The sequence below is a fragment of the Lepus europaeus genome, chromosome 4, assembly GCF_033115175.1.
Source record: "Lepus europaeus isolate LE1 chromosome 4, mLepTim1.pri, whole genome shotgun sequence".
Lineage (NCBI taxonomy): Eukaryota > Metazoa > Chordata > Mammalia > Lagomorpha > Leporidae > Lepus > Lepus europaeus.
Window position 1 is genome coordinate 48,598,444 of NC_084830.1, and position 13,530 is coordinate 48,611,973.

General features: G+C 40.0%; 1 protein-coding gene and 1 pseudogene across 4 annotated transcripts in view; both read left to right on the forward strand.

Annotated features, from left to right (window-relative positions):
- Window positions 1-13,530, forward strand: part of RAD54B (RAD54 homolog B) — a 93,307-nt gene that overhangs the window by 37,497 nt on the left and 42,280 nt on the right. The window lies entirely within an intron of this gene.
- On the forward strand, window positions 11,974-12,761 carry LOC133758169 (ADP/ATP translocase 2-like; annotated as a pseudogene).

Here is a 13,530-nt window from a genome sequence, read left to right on the forward strand (position 1 = left end):
GAGTGGGAGAAGGTGAATTGAGGGCGATTGATTTGGGTGTTGGTTGATAACAGGTTATGGATTACATTGGGTATTACTCATAAGGAATTAGATTAAACTGAGTGTATGATGGGAAGCCATAGTTGTGGTTCAGTAATAGTGTTATAATAGCATTTAAGAGCAGGCAGTTTAGTGAGAGGAAATTAAATCAGAAATTTAGGTTATGGCTATAGAAATAGAAAAAATAAACATGAAATGAACTCTTAGGATAGTGTTTTAGGCTGCTGATTACTCAGTTTTATTGATTGAATTAAAAAGGTGTTTTATAGCTTCTTAGGGTTCATTTTTCATTATAAAAATGTCTTGAATATTTGAGGAGTCTTAAAAAAGTTCATGGAATATCTGTATTATGAAAAAAACTATGCATGGATTTGAAAAATTTTTTGCACCAAAATAAATGTCTTTTAATTCCATTTTTCGCAAACTTTTAAAGTACCCTTGTATATGATATGTCCTTCAACAATTTTATCGTCTCTCTTTAATTTGTGCTGTGACTTTCCTTTGTGTGTACTGAATCTTTTGAGGTTATGTTTTTTATAATATAATCCTAGTAAATACATCTTTATAATAATTTTAACTTTTTGAAATTATTGAAAGCATATTACTATACAAAATGTAATTCATATTATAATTTCAGCATGCTACTGTTAAAAGTTTATAATGAATATTTAACTTGAGTGTTGACATGTATAGTAAAATCAGTTTTTCAAAGAATGTTCTATGGAATATTTCTGTGAGTTGTTTCTAGAAAGTAGTTCTGTCTTCAAAAAAGTACAACATCTTTTTTGGTGGTTAGGTTCTAAAATTAGTGTGGAAGTTAAAAATTATGTGTACACAGAATTGCCCTTGAAAATCCCTTTGCTCATAAAATAGTATAACCATATTTATAGTAGTATAACTTATTTTTTCCAGCATTGTTAAAGGTAGCTTTTTCTTTTGTTGTATCAAGTGGCACAGTTCGTTAGCATTAGGAGACCTGTGTAAAATGAGAAACCTTACTTTTACATGTTTGTGAACACCAGAATTACACTCAATGCTGTGAGTTTACTGCAGCAATTTTTTTCCAAGTGAATCTTGTTTAATTTTAATTTGCAAAAGTTTAAATGCATATAATTCTGGTCCATTTTCTGCCTACTTCCCCTATGAAACTAAATAGCATGATATAATCTGAAAATTTCTGCATAAAGAAAAATTACTTGGTCACAGAACCCTTTTTGAAGGCTATTAATATTTCTACAGAGTGTCTTAGGGATTCTGACCTAAACCTTTATTTTCCTTCTTTTTGATACTGAGAAATTTTTTGAGTTTGGAGACTGCTTACCAACTTACATTAGCAGTTTTTGCTGAGGACAGGTTTCTGTAAGGGGAATGTATAGGAAAGAATTCTGCTGGAACCAATGGAACATGCATAGAAGCCACCAGGCATCCTGCATACTATAAAGAACTGTTTGATGCCAGTTTTACCTACAAAATGTAATGATAGGAAAACAAAGAGTGATTTTGTTTTTGTTTTAGACTTCATTCTATAGAAATATATTCAACTTGATATACTAAGTCAAAAGATTATTTCATACAATATGTTAGTAACTCAGATAGCAGATAGATAAATTTTGCCACTTTTCTTTTAACCATATGAGTGTCAATGGATATGTTGTTATTCTAAACTAGGTAGGATTTGTAATGGCTTCTTGAGAAAAATTAATTTAACTCTTTGATCTCTAACCCTTGCCAGAATTCTTAAAATATTTAAATTCTTTTCTCTTTTGTGTAATGAGACATTTACTTGGTGTTACTTCACTTTTGAAAGAGTTTCATCATGTTTCATCTTTACTTATGTGAAAATGTTTAAAATATGAATTATTTTTCATGTGCCTTCTTTTAGAGTCATGTCAGATTTTAAATAGACATGTTTAGTAACTTAGAATATAATAAATTGTATTGAAAATATAGATGATGATGGTTACATTCTTTGTTAATCCATGTTCTTTTAAATATAAGAAAAATACATTGTACTGATCTGTGTACTCTTTTTGTGTCTCATAACATTGTGAGGTAGCCCCTGGCTAGGCTTGGTCCAAATTCTTTTCTCCAAGTAAGAAGGAATTCAAGGAGGAAATGTAGATAAAGGTCAACAGAGAAGCAGGATTTATTAATAAAGGCAAAGTGGAACCGCATACTCAGTGAGGAGTGGGTGCAAACTCAGGAGTGAGAGCTACAGTGAACAAGTTCAGGGGCTGAACTTTTATACCAGCTGGAGGCACAGGGGTTGGTGTCTGGAGCTGGGCTTGATTGAGTATTCCAAAGAGGCAGAGTTTGGGGTGGTGGGAGGAGGGAAACTTGTGTACCATCCAGTTCTTTGCCCTTTTTTGAAAATCTCTGAAGTGTCTTGGCATCAGGTGCATGATGGGAGTGGGAGTGTTGGCTATGGTAACTTTATCATAATGACATTTAAATGACCTAAAGGTAGCCTGCAACTATATTGAGTATTTGGTACTCTTTCAAAATGATGAAATCACAAATCTATTGTTTTCCACTGCACAGAATGGAGAGGGGCTTGGAGAGGCTCAGAAAGGGGGTTTGTGTGGTAAACAGAAAGGGAATGGTTTCGGGTGGTTCAGGGAAGTGGAGTGGTTTGAACTGCATGGGTTGGGGCTGCTGTGGGTCTTGTTAGCCATACTTGTCTGCCTCTCTGCCCAATCAGTAAGACAATTTTTTCCTCCCCTCTACTCCCATCCTCTCTCTCTCTCTCTCTCTTTCTTTCAAGATTTATTTATTTATTTGAAAGAATTAGGGAGATAGAGATCTTCCATCTGCTGGATCACTCCCAAGATGGGACACTGGCCAGGGCTGGACCAAGCTGAAGCCAGGTGCTAGGAGCTTCATCTGGGTCTCCCATGTGGATGGCAGACACTTGGGCCATCTTCTGCTGCTTTCCCAGGTCATTAGCAGGAAGCTGGATTGGAAGTAGAGCAGCTGGGACTCAAATTCTCAAAATCAAATATTTGATGGTGAATTTGGTTGTAAATATTTAAAAACAATTAGATGAAGTATTGATGCATACTTAACAAATACAAAAGATCAATTTTTTAAAGAAAAATTTATTTCATTAATTTGAAAGAGTTAGATCAAGATCTGTCCACTGGTTCACTTCCCACATGGCTGAAATAGCCAGGGCTGGGCTGGGCTGAAGTCAGGTACCTGGAACTCCATCCTGGGTTCCCATGTGGGTGGCAGGGGCCCAAGCACTTGGACCATCTTCTGCTTTGGGAGGCACATTGGAAGGGAGCTGAGGGGCCAGTGGTGTGGCGTAATGGATTAAGCCACCATCTGCAGTGCCAGCATCCTATATCGGTTCCTTTTTGAGTCCTGGCTGCTCCACTTCCAATTCAGCTCCCTGCTAATGTGCCTGGGAAAGCAGAGGAGGATGGTCCAAGTGCTTGGGTCCTTACATCCATGTGGAAGACCTGAGTGAAGCTTTTGGTTCCTGGCTTCCACCTGGCCTAGTCCTGTTCATTACAGTCATCTTGGGAGTGAACTAGCAGATGGAAGATCTCTCCTCTTTCTGTAACACTGACTTTCAAATAAATAAATACATCTTAAAAAAAGAAGGGAGCTGGATTGGAAGTGGGAGCGGCCAGGACTTAAACCAGCCGTCATATGGGATGCCAGACTCACAGGCAGCAGTTTACCATGTTGCATCACAACACTGGCTCCCAAAAGTGTAATTTCTTAAAATATGCAACCTAGTTGAACATAAATAGAATCATGGTAAATCTCTGTATGTGATTTTGAGAAGATTTTTGATACATTTTCTCTTTCCTTTAAATTGTTTGATTAAAACTAGTAGCTGAGATTTGAATTTATATTTTCAATTGCTTAATAGATAGTGGAAAGCAAAATAAATAATTGAAAGCACCTCCCAAGTTGGCCCAAATAATTTAAACTAAAATGGATATATCATAAGTTTTGCATTAGTAGGTCTGAATTAATGTCTTACAAATATTGTTACTCCCAGTATTTTGTTAACCCATTAAACAGACAAAATTGAAAGCATTTTATAGTAAATTTTTAATATGCCTACCTCCTAGATTATACAGTTAATGTTTTGCTGTATTTGCTTTATCTATTCACTAGTTCATTTTAAGAAAATTCATTTGAAAATGTTATTTTAAAACCATTTGCAAAATTAATTTATCCCTAAACAATTTAGCTTGAGTATTATTAACTAGGATTTTTCATTTGTGTGTGTGTGTGTTTCTTTGGTACAATTCGCATAGAGTGAGATGCACAAATTATATGTATTTATTTGAAAGTTGGATTCACAGAGAGAGAAGGAGAGAGAGAAAGATCTTCCACCTGCTCATTCACTCCCCAGATGGCTGCAACAGCAAGCACTGGGCCAGGCTGAAGCCAGCAGCCAGGAGCTTCATCTGTATCTCAGGGGCCCAAACACTTGGACCATCTTTGGCTGCTTTTCCCAGGATGTTAGTGGTGAGCTGGATCAGGAGAGCAGCTGGGACATGAACTGATGCCCATTTGGGATGCTGGCATCCTAAGCAGTGGCTTTACCCGCTGTGCTACAACGCTGGCCCTGAAATGCATAGATCTTAAATATATGATTTGATGAGTTTTGGTAAATAACTACATCTGTGTAGCTTAAACCCCAAAGATTTAAAATGTTGTTATCACCTCAAAAAGTTCCCTTCTTACCCCCAGGCTAATCAGTCCTCCAGCACTTCAACCACTGTTCCACTTTCTAAAAATTAGTGTTTTGCCTTTTTTTGAATGTCAGATAATTGGAATCATACAGTGTGCACATTGTTTTTTTACCATAGTTAATATTTTTAATATTCACCTATTTTCATTGCCTCTTCTCTTTTATTAAAGATTTTATTTATTTATTTGAAAAGCAGAGTGGGGACGCCGCCTGCAGTGCCAGCATCCCATATGGGTGCCGGTTTGCGTCTCCACTTCTCCACTTCTCCACTTCCATCCAGTTCTCTGCTATGGCCTGGGAAAGCAATAGAAGATGGCCCAAGTCCTTGGGCCCCTGCACCCACATGGGAGACTGGGAAGATGCTCCTGGCTCCTGGCTTTGGATCAGTGCATTTCTGGCCATGTGGCCAGTTGGGAAGTAAACCATCGGATGAAAGACTTCTCTCTCTCTCTGTCTCTCTGTCTCTCTCTCTCTCTGCTTCTCTTTCTCTCTCTGTAACTCTGACTTTCAAATAAATAAATAATCTTAAAAAAAAAGATTTCTGAGAAGTTTGCATATTTTGGCTGTTTTGTATAAAGAATCAGTGAACACTGTTTTGTGTATTTTTTGCAGACATAATGCTAGATTAGGGAACATATGCATTTAATCTTTATGAGACTTCCAGAATTTTTCTAAAGTGATTATATCTATAACAGTATATGAGTTTTTTGTTTTTTAAGTAAAGCTTTGCATGTTTAGTGGTTGGAATGTCAAAATTGAAGTTAGTGAATAAATTTTCCAGCATTTAAACGAATTAAAAATACCAGGCAGATAGTTTAGACATCTGGAAATGTTGTAGTTTATTGATTTTTTTTTATTTTAGCACTTATTGCACATATGCATACATGAAGTGTTGAAAAACTATGAGGGTATACTTAGAAGTTTCATTTCGAAAATGATCTTTAATGTGAGAAACATCATCTGGGTTTATTTTACACGTGACACTTGCACTTTGTTGGCATTGTTTCCTTTATTAGATAAACTATCTGATTATCAGTTTCAGGGGATTTGTGTAGGTAGTGTCTATTTTGTACTATCCTAAAAACCATGTTCAGTCTTTATATTGCAGTTATATGTTAATTTGTATTAAAAGTTCTGGTAGGTTTTGGCAATTTTAAAAACCAAAATAGAATCTACAAGAGTATTTACATTCTTTATTGAATATGATTATGAGGCATTTTAAATTTCATTTATGCCATAGAAAACAATCTGTGTATTTAGAAATTGTTAAAAGAGGAAAGAATCTTAAAGGCTTGGGTTTATGGGATGCCTAATTAAGTCATCCAGCCTTAAGTGGGTTCGCTGAGGATCCATCCATTAAGGTGATAGTGCCCATGAGTAATATTAAACAATACTTTCTCCCATCTTTTATTGCAGGTGGGCCTGCAAATCAATGCCGACTTTTTTTTTTTTTTTGACAGGCAGAGTGGACAGTGAGAGAGAGAGAGAGAGAAAGGTCTTTTTGCCGCTGGTTCACCCTCCAATGGCCGCTGTGGTAGGCGCACTGTGGCCGGCGCACCATGCTGATCCGATGGCAGGAGCCAGGAGCTTATCCTGGTCTCCCATGGGGTACAGGGCCCAAGCACTTGGGCCATCCTCCACTGCACTCCCTGGCCACAGCAGAGAGCTGGCCTGGAAGAGGGGCAACCGGGACAGGAACCCGGTGTGCCGGCGCCGCAAGGCGGAGGATTAGCCTAGTGAGCTGCGGCGCCGGCCACTTTTTTTTTGTTATTGATTTGGAAAGTACATTACAGGATCAAGGGGGAAATAGATCAGAACCAAGTTTAGCAATAAAAATTATAGTTAGACAGGAATTGTTAAGAGTGGTTCATCTGGCATGTAGCAAATTAGTCAATATTTTATGTAACATAAGTAGTCTAAATATAGAATGTGATTATATTCCATGATCCTATGTACCCAATGATCTTCATTCTGCTTTTCGGAATTATTTATCCTCTTCCTTTCCTGCCATATGGCCTATGCAATTTTCATTTATTTTTCATATGGGAGTGAGAGAGAACCTGTAAACGCTCAAGAGACAGGAAGCAGCCATCTGCTGGTTAACTCCCAAATGACCACAGTGGGTAGGAACGGACCAGATGAAGCCTAGAGATGGGAACTCGGTGAACCCGATTCCTTGAGCCATCGCTGCTCTCTCCAAGCTCTGTAGAAGTAGGAAGCTGGAGTCAGGAGCCGGAGCTGGGTATTGAACCCAGGTACTCCCATATGGGACTTAGGTGCCTTAATGGTGTGGCTAAATACCTGCCTCCTAAATAATTTTTTTTTTTTTTTTGACAGGCAGAGTGGACAGTGAGAGAGAGAGAGAGAGAGAGAAAGGTCTTCCTTTTGCCGTTGGTTCACCCTCCAATGGCCGTCGCGGCTGGTGCGCTGCGGCTGGCGCACCGCGCTGATCCGATGGCAGGAGCCAGGTGCTTCTCCTGGTCTCCCATGGGGTGCAGGGCCCAAGCACTTGGGCCATCCTCCACTGCACTCCCTGGCCACAGCAGAGAGCTGGGCTGGAAGAGGGGCAACCGGGACAGAATCCGGTGCCCCGACCAGGACTAGAACCCGGTATGCCGGCGCTGCAAGGCGGAGGATTAGCCTAGTGAGCCGCGGCGCCGGCCAACTCCTAAATAATTTTTAAAATGGGACTAAATGGGAAAGGAATATGGACAACATGAAGATGGTAGTATTTAGGGAACACTTAGCACATGGCAAGTGTCATTCTAGGCGTTTAGCACATTCACCATTCTAATGCTCACACTAACTCTTGTGATGTAGGTAGTGGTATTATATTCATAATCACACAGAAAGGGGTTAACCTACTTGTTCAGGGTCACATAACTAGCAAGTGCCAGGCTCAGAGCTGAAACTCTGACTCCACAGTTGATGCTGTCCTGCTTTTCTGCAGAAAAAGGGTGTGTCTAAGTCAGACTCTTAGGCTAGTTCTATGTCAATTGTAAGTAATTTATGAGTTCTCAGAATCGCATTATTGTTCTAATGAGTTTTTTTTTCTGGTGTGGGGATTGACAGAAGGTGTTGATAACAGTCGTTGGGACTACAACAGGGTGTTGGACTATAGCGTGGTTTTCCCAGCTTTTATGGTGAAAACATTGTTTTTACTCCTGCCTTAGGGAAATCTTAAACCACTTAAAGGGGAATTATATTTTTCTCTTGGATAACCTAGTAAAAGAGGAACAAATTTTAAAAATGTGGAAAGATATTGTCAGTCTCTTATTCAATGTGCAGTGACTGCTATTGGTAGAAATAATACAAAAAGAAAATAAAAGTGCCTAAAGTTGCACACTGCAAATTTATTAGAGTTCAGAAACCGTGTCCTGTCTTTTTTGCTAATGCTAAGAACCTCAAAGCTTTCTCTGGGAAAATCAAGCTTGCTAAAACAAACAATCAGTACATGACAAATACTAATTTGAAAACTGATAAATTTTCTTGACTAGTAACAATGGATTAATACAATTTTAATCATATTTAGTTATGCAAAGTTTGACTCAACAAAACTGCATTGATAGAAATTATTTTTTTAAAGATTTTTTTTCAAAAGATTTATTTATTCGAGGGGTAGAGTTACGGTGGCGGCAGGGGGGGGGGGGAGATATCTTCCATCCACTAGTTCACTCCCCAGATGGCTGCAATGACCAGAGCTGACCTGATCTGAAGCCAGGAGCCAGGAGCTTCTAGGTCTCCCACGTGGGTGCAGGGACCCAAGGACCTGGGCCATCTTCCCCTGCTTTCCCAGGCCATAGCAGAGAGCTGGATCAGAAGTGGAGCAGCTGGGACTCGAACTGGCGCTCATATAGGATGCCAGTGCTGTAGATGAAGTCTTAACCTACTATACCACAGCTCTGGCCAGAGATTTGCTTATTTTATTTGAAAGGCAAAGATACAGAGAGGGAGGGAGGGAGGGAGGGAGGGAGGGAAGGAGAGAGAGAGAGAGAGAGAGAGAGAGAGAGAGAGAGAGAGAGAGAGAGAGAACCTTCTATCTGCTGGTTTACTCCCCAGATGGCTGCTGGCCAACCTGAAGCCAGGAGGCAGGATCTTCATCTGTATCTCTCATGTGGGAGCATGGGCCCAAGTACTTGGGCATCTGCTGCTTTCCCAGGCCATAAGCAGAGAGCAGGATCAGAAGTGGAGGAGCTGGAACTTGAACTGGTGCCCATATAGGATGCTGGCGATTTTACACGCTATGCCACAATGCTGACCCTGATGTTACTTTTTTTTTTTTTTAAGATTTATTTACTTATTTGAAAGGCAGAGTTACAGAGAGGCAGAGAGAGAGAGAGAGAGAGAGAGAGAGAGGTCTTCTATCCTCTGGTTCATTCCTGAAATGGCCGCAGTGGCTGGAGCTGAGCTGGTCCAAAGCCTGGAGCTTCTTCCAGTATTCCACGTGGTGTAGAGACCCAAGGATTTGAGCCATCTTCTACTGTTTTCCTAGGCCACAGTAGAGAGCTGGATCAGAAGTGGAGCAGCCAGGACTCGAACTGTGCCCATATGGGATGCCAGCACTGCAGGCATTGGCTATACCCCCTATGCTACAGCACTGGCCCTAAAATTACTGATTTTAAAAGAACTCACTGATAAAAAAGGAGGTTGATGAACTAAATCCATGTTATATAACAAAGATTACTTGAAAAATAATCCTAAAGACAAGAAATCTTTAAAATGAAAAAAAAAAGGACAGTAATGGGAATGAGTCGTTATTTTCTAAAAATAATTTCATATTTAAATATTTTCATAAACAAAAGTGTTCATAGAGTCAAAATAGCAGTTTTGGAAAGTACCCGTAGTTCTGGGAATATAGTGATGAAAAAAAATTATCAAAACAGACCTCTCCCTTCGAGACTTAATAGTTTAGTGAGAACGACAGATAATTTGTTTCACAGTTTAGATGTTGCCCAGGTAGTATGGCAGCTTGGTTTAATGGGACAACCAGGGAAATTTTAACCTATGTAGAGAATGAGTAGAAGTTAATTTAGATAGATGTGTTGGAGCAAGACAAGTAAGAAGACCCCTTGCACTGGTGTTGTGTGCAGCAGGTTAAGCTGCCATTTGCAAAGTTGGCATCTTATATCAGAATGCCAGTTCAGACCTTGGCTGCTCCATGTCCAGTCCAGCTTCCTGCTGGTGTGCCTGGAAAAGCAGCAGAAGATGGCCTTAATGCTTAGGCTCCTGCTACCTGACTTTAGTGGTAGTTATGTGGATCTTTACATGTGTCACACTTTGTAAAACTACACCAAGAGAAAATGTAAGGTTACTATATGAAATTTAAAAATATTTGTAGTTAGAAAAAATTGATAAAGGTACTATAATGTGTTGATGTGGATTTGTAAATTGAAGTGGATGTTCTCTCAATTGGTGGAAGTACCATTGCCGCAAACTGCTCTGAGGAAAGTGTCAGTCTGTCCACATACTTCAAAAAGTTTGTGGAAAATGGAATAGAGATAAGCTTATTTTGATGCACATCTTTTTTGAAATCTATACATATTAGGGGTCTTCAAAAAGTTCATGAAAAAATTGTATTAAAAAACTGTGTAGATTTCAAAATTGTTTTGCATCAAAGCAAAGTTGCCTTTTAATTTCACTTTCCACAAACTTTTTGAAATACCCTTATATTGGTTGAAGATAGTCAGCACTCTTTCTTTCTTTCTGTCTGTCTGTCTGTCTTTCTTTTCAAAGAATTGTTTTATTTATTTGAAAGAGTTACAGAGAGGGGTAGAGCCAGAGAGAGAGAGAGAGGTCTTCCATTCCGTTGGTTCACTCCCCAAATGATTGCAACGGCCACAGCTGAGCTGATCTGAAGCCAGGAGCCAGGAGGTTATTCCATGTCTCCCATGCAGGGGCCCAAGGACTTGGGCCATCCTCCACTGCTTTCCCAGGCTATAGCAGAGAGCTGGATCGCAAGAGGAGCAGCTGGGACTCGAACTGGTGCCCATATGGGATGCCGGTACTGCAGGCTGGGGCTTTAACCCACTGCGTCACAGCGCCGGCCCCAACACTCACTTTCTGAACCCATGAGTGCCTCTGAAGGACATGTATATTATCTGAATTCTCACAATGACAATAGATTTTTCAGGCTTTTGGGAGGTTAATTTACCTGGCTTAAATTGTGTGTGAGAGTATGTATGTATGTATGTTCATCAAGGCACCACTCATAATATCCAAGACTAAACTCAAGTGTCCATCATTGAAATAGGAGAAGAAAATATGTTATATATGAAGAGTTGTCAAGAAGTTCAAGAAAAATGTGTATTATGAAAAAAATTATGCCTGGATTTCAGATGTTTTTGCACCAAAATAAACTTATCTTTTAATTCCTTTTCCATGAACTTTTGTAACTACTTTCTTATATGCTCATCCTTTAGGAAAAGGAAATCCTGTCATTTGTGACAACATGGATGGACTTGGAGGATGGTATACTAAGTGAAATAAGCCAAGCTAGTGAAATCATTACTGTGTGAGCTCTCTTTTATCTGGAGTCTTAAAAATAAACTCATACACAGAGCAGAATGGTGGTTGCCAGCCGGTGCCACGGCTTAACAGGCTAATCCTCTGCCTAGTGGTGCCGGCATACCAGGTTCTAGTCCTGGTCGGGGTGCCGGATTCTGTCCCGGTTGCTCCTCTTTCAGTCCAGCTCTCTGCTATGGCCCGGGAGTGCAGTGGAGGATGGCCCAAGTGCTTGGGCCCTGCACCCCATGGGAGACCAGGAGAAGCACCTGGCTCCTGGCTTCGGGTCAGTGTGGTGCACCGGCCGTGGGGGCCATTGGAGGGTGAACCAACGGCAAAGGAAGACCTTTCTCTCTGTCCCTCTCTCTCACTGTCCACTCTGCCTGTCGGGAAAAAAAAAAATGGTGGTTGCCAAGAGTTGGGGTTGGTTAGTCAAAGGACACGAACTTTCAGTTAGGAGGAAGAGGTTCAAGAAATCTATTGTATAGCATATTGACTCTAGTTAACCATGTTTTATATTCTTGAAAAATGCTAAGAAATGGGATTTTAAATGTTCTCACCACAAAAAAATTGAAAAATCCGCATGGTAATGAATATTAATTAGTTTGATTTAGCCATTCCATAATGTATATATATACATCAAAACAGTATGTTGTACACCATAAATACACTCATGTACCACATAATGACTCTTCAGTCAACAAGGGATTGCATCTATGGTGGTGGTCCTGTAAGATTATATTACATCATAGTTTCTTACTGTAAGTATATGATGTTTGTACAATGACGCATTTGCCCAATGCCACATCTCAGAACACATCTGCATTGTTATATGTGTATATAACGTATGTAGTGTTATATACCGTGTTGTCAGATGAAGACATTGTGTGTATAGTGTTGTCAGATGTTTCCTTACCCAGGCTCTACATTTTGCCTTCAAAGATAAATGCAAGCAGAACTTGGGTGGTGTGGACACAAGGACCCAGTTTTGGTGCTACTCTGCAGCTCTGGTGGTGCCACTGGGACCACATCTTTAGGGTTTGTGCCCTGCCTGTCTAACAGATGATGTGGGTAAAGGTGGAGAAGAGCAGATATTCAAAGGCTTGGGTGACTGCCTGGTCAAATCTGATGGGATTCAGGGTATGTACTGAACCTTTAACATGTGTGTGCAATGTGTTGTCATCTGCTGAGCTGCCTTTGTCAGTATATGTGACACTGCAGAGGGAATGCTTCCAGATCCCAAGAATACTCTCGTCTTCGTCAGCTGAATCTCTGCCATTGCTGGGTTGGTTTCCTACCCATTTGACACTGATAGCTTCTGCATGGTGGTGCAGCCAGGGTACAGAGGAGCTGGTATCATGTACACAGCCATGCCTGACTGTTGGAGAAAGGTTGCTCTGAAGGAAGCAAAGCTTTTTACAAACATGCATGGTTCAGTGTTCTCAGTGGCATGGGTGTTGCTTTTGTGCTTGTCTTGTTTGATGAAGTCAAGAAGTTCATATAAGTTCTTTCCTTGATTGTATTTACTTCTGTGAACAGGCATGCTGTGTTATATTTCATCTTGAGCATTCTTGGCTTTCAACAGCAAGTATTTACTGGTCGAAAATGGGAAGCAATATACTATTAATTTGACCAATTTTTTTTCTTTTTTCCTTTTTAAAAGATTATTTATTTGAAAGAGTAACAGAGAGATGAGGCATAGGCAGAAAGAGAGAGAGAGAGAGGGAAAGAGATATCTTGCATCTACTGGTTCACTCCCCAAATGGCTGCAGTGGCCGGGACTGGGCCAGGCCAAAGCCAGGAGCTTCTTCCAGTTTCCCATGTGGGTGCAGGGGTCCAAGTACTTGGGCCATCTTCCACTGCTTTCCCAGCCACATTAGCAGAGAACTGGATTGGAAGTGGAGCATCCAAGGATTCGAACCTTCACCCATGTGGTATGCCAGTGCTTCAGGCACTGGCTTTACCCGCTATACCACAGTGCTGGCCGCATGATCAGTGTTTTCTAAAAGCCATTTCCATCATCATGATGATGATTAGGTGGCCCAATATTTCAGTCACTCCTGATAAGTAATACATTTGAAAAATAAAAATATCTAAAATCAAAAGCAAAACCATCTCAAGACTTAAAAATCTAAAGTAGAAAAAAATTGCAAGTTTTTCTTTCAGAGAATTCTGTAATGTCCCTTTTCCTTGACTTGTCATGGTACTTAATTGTCAGTCATTTGTTAAAACATGTGGTTTTAGGTATTTTTCGATGCTAGAGTTTTAAGCTG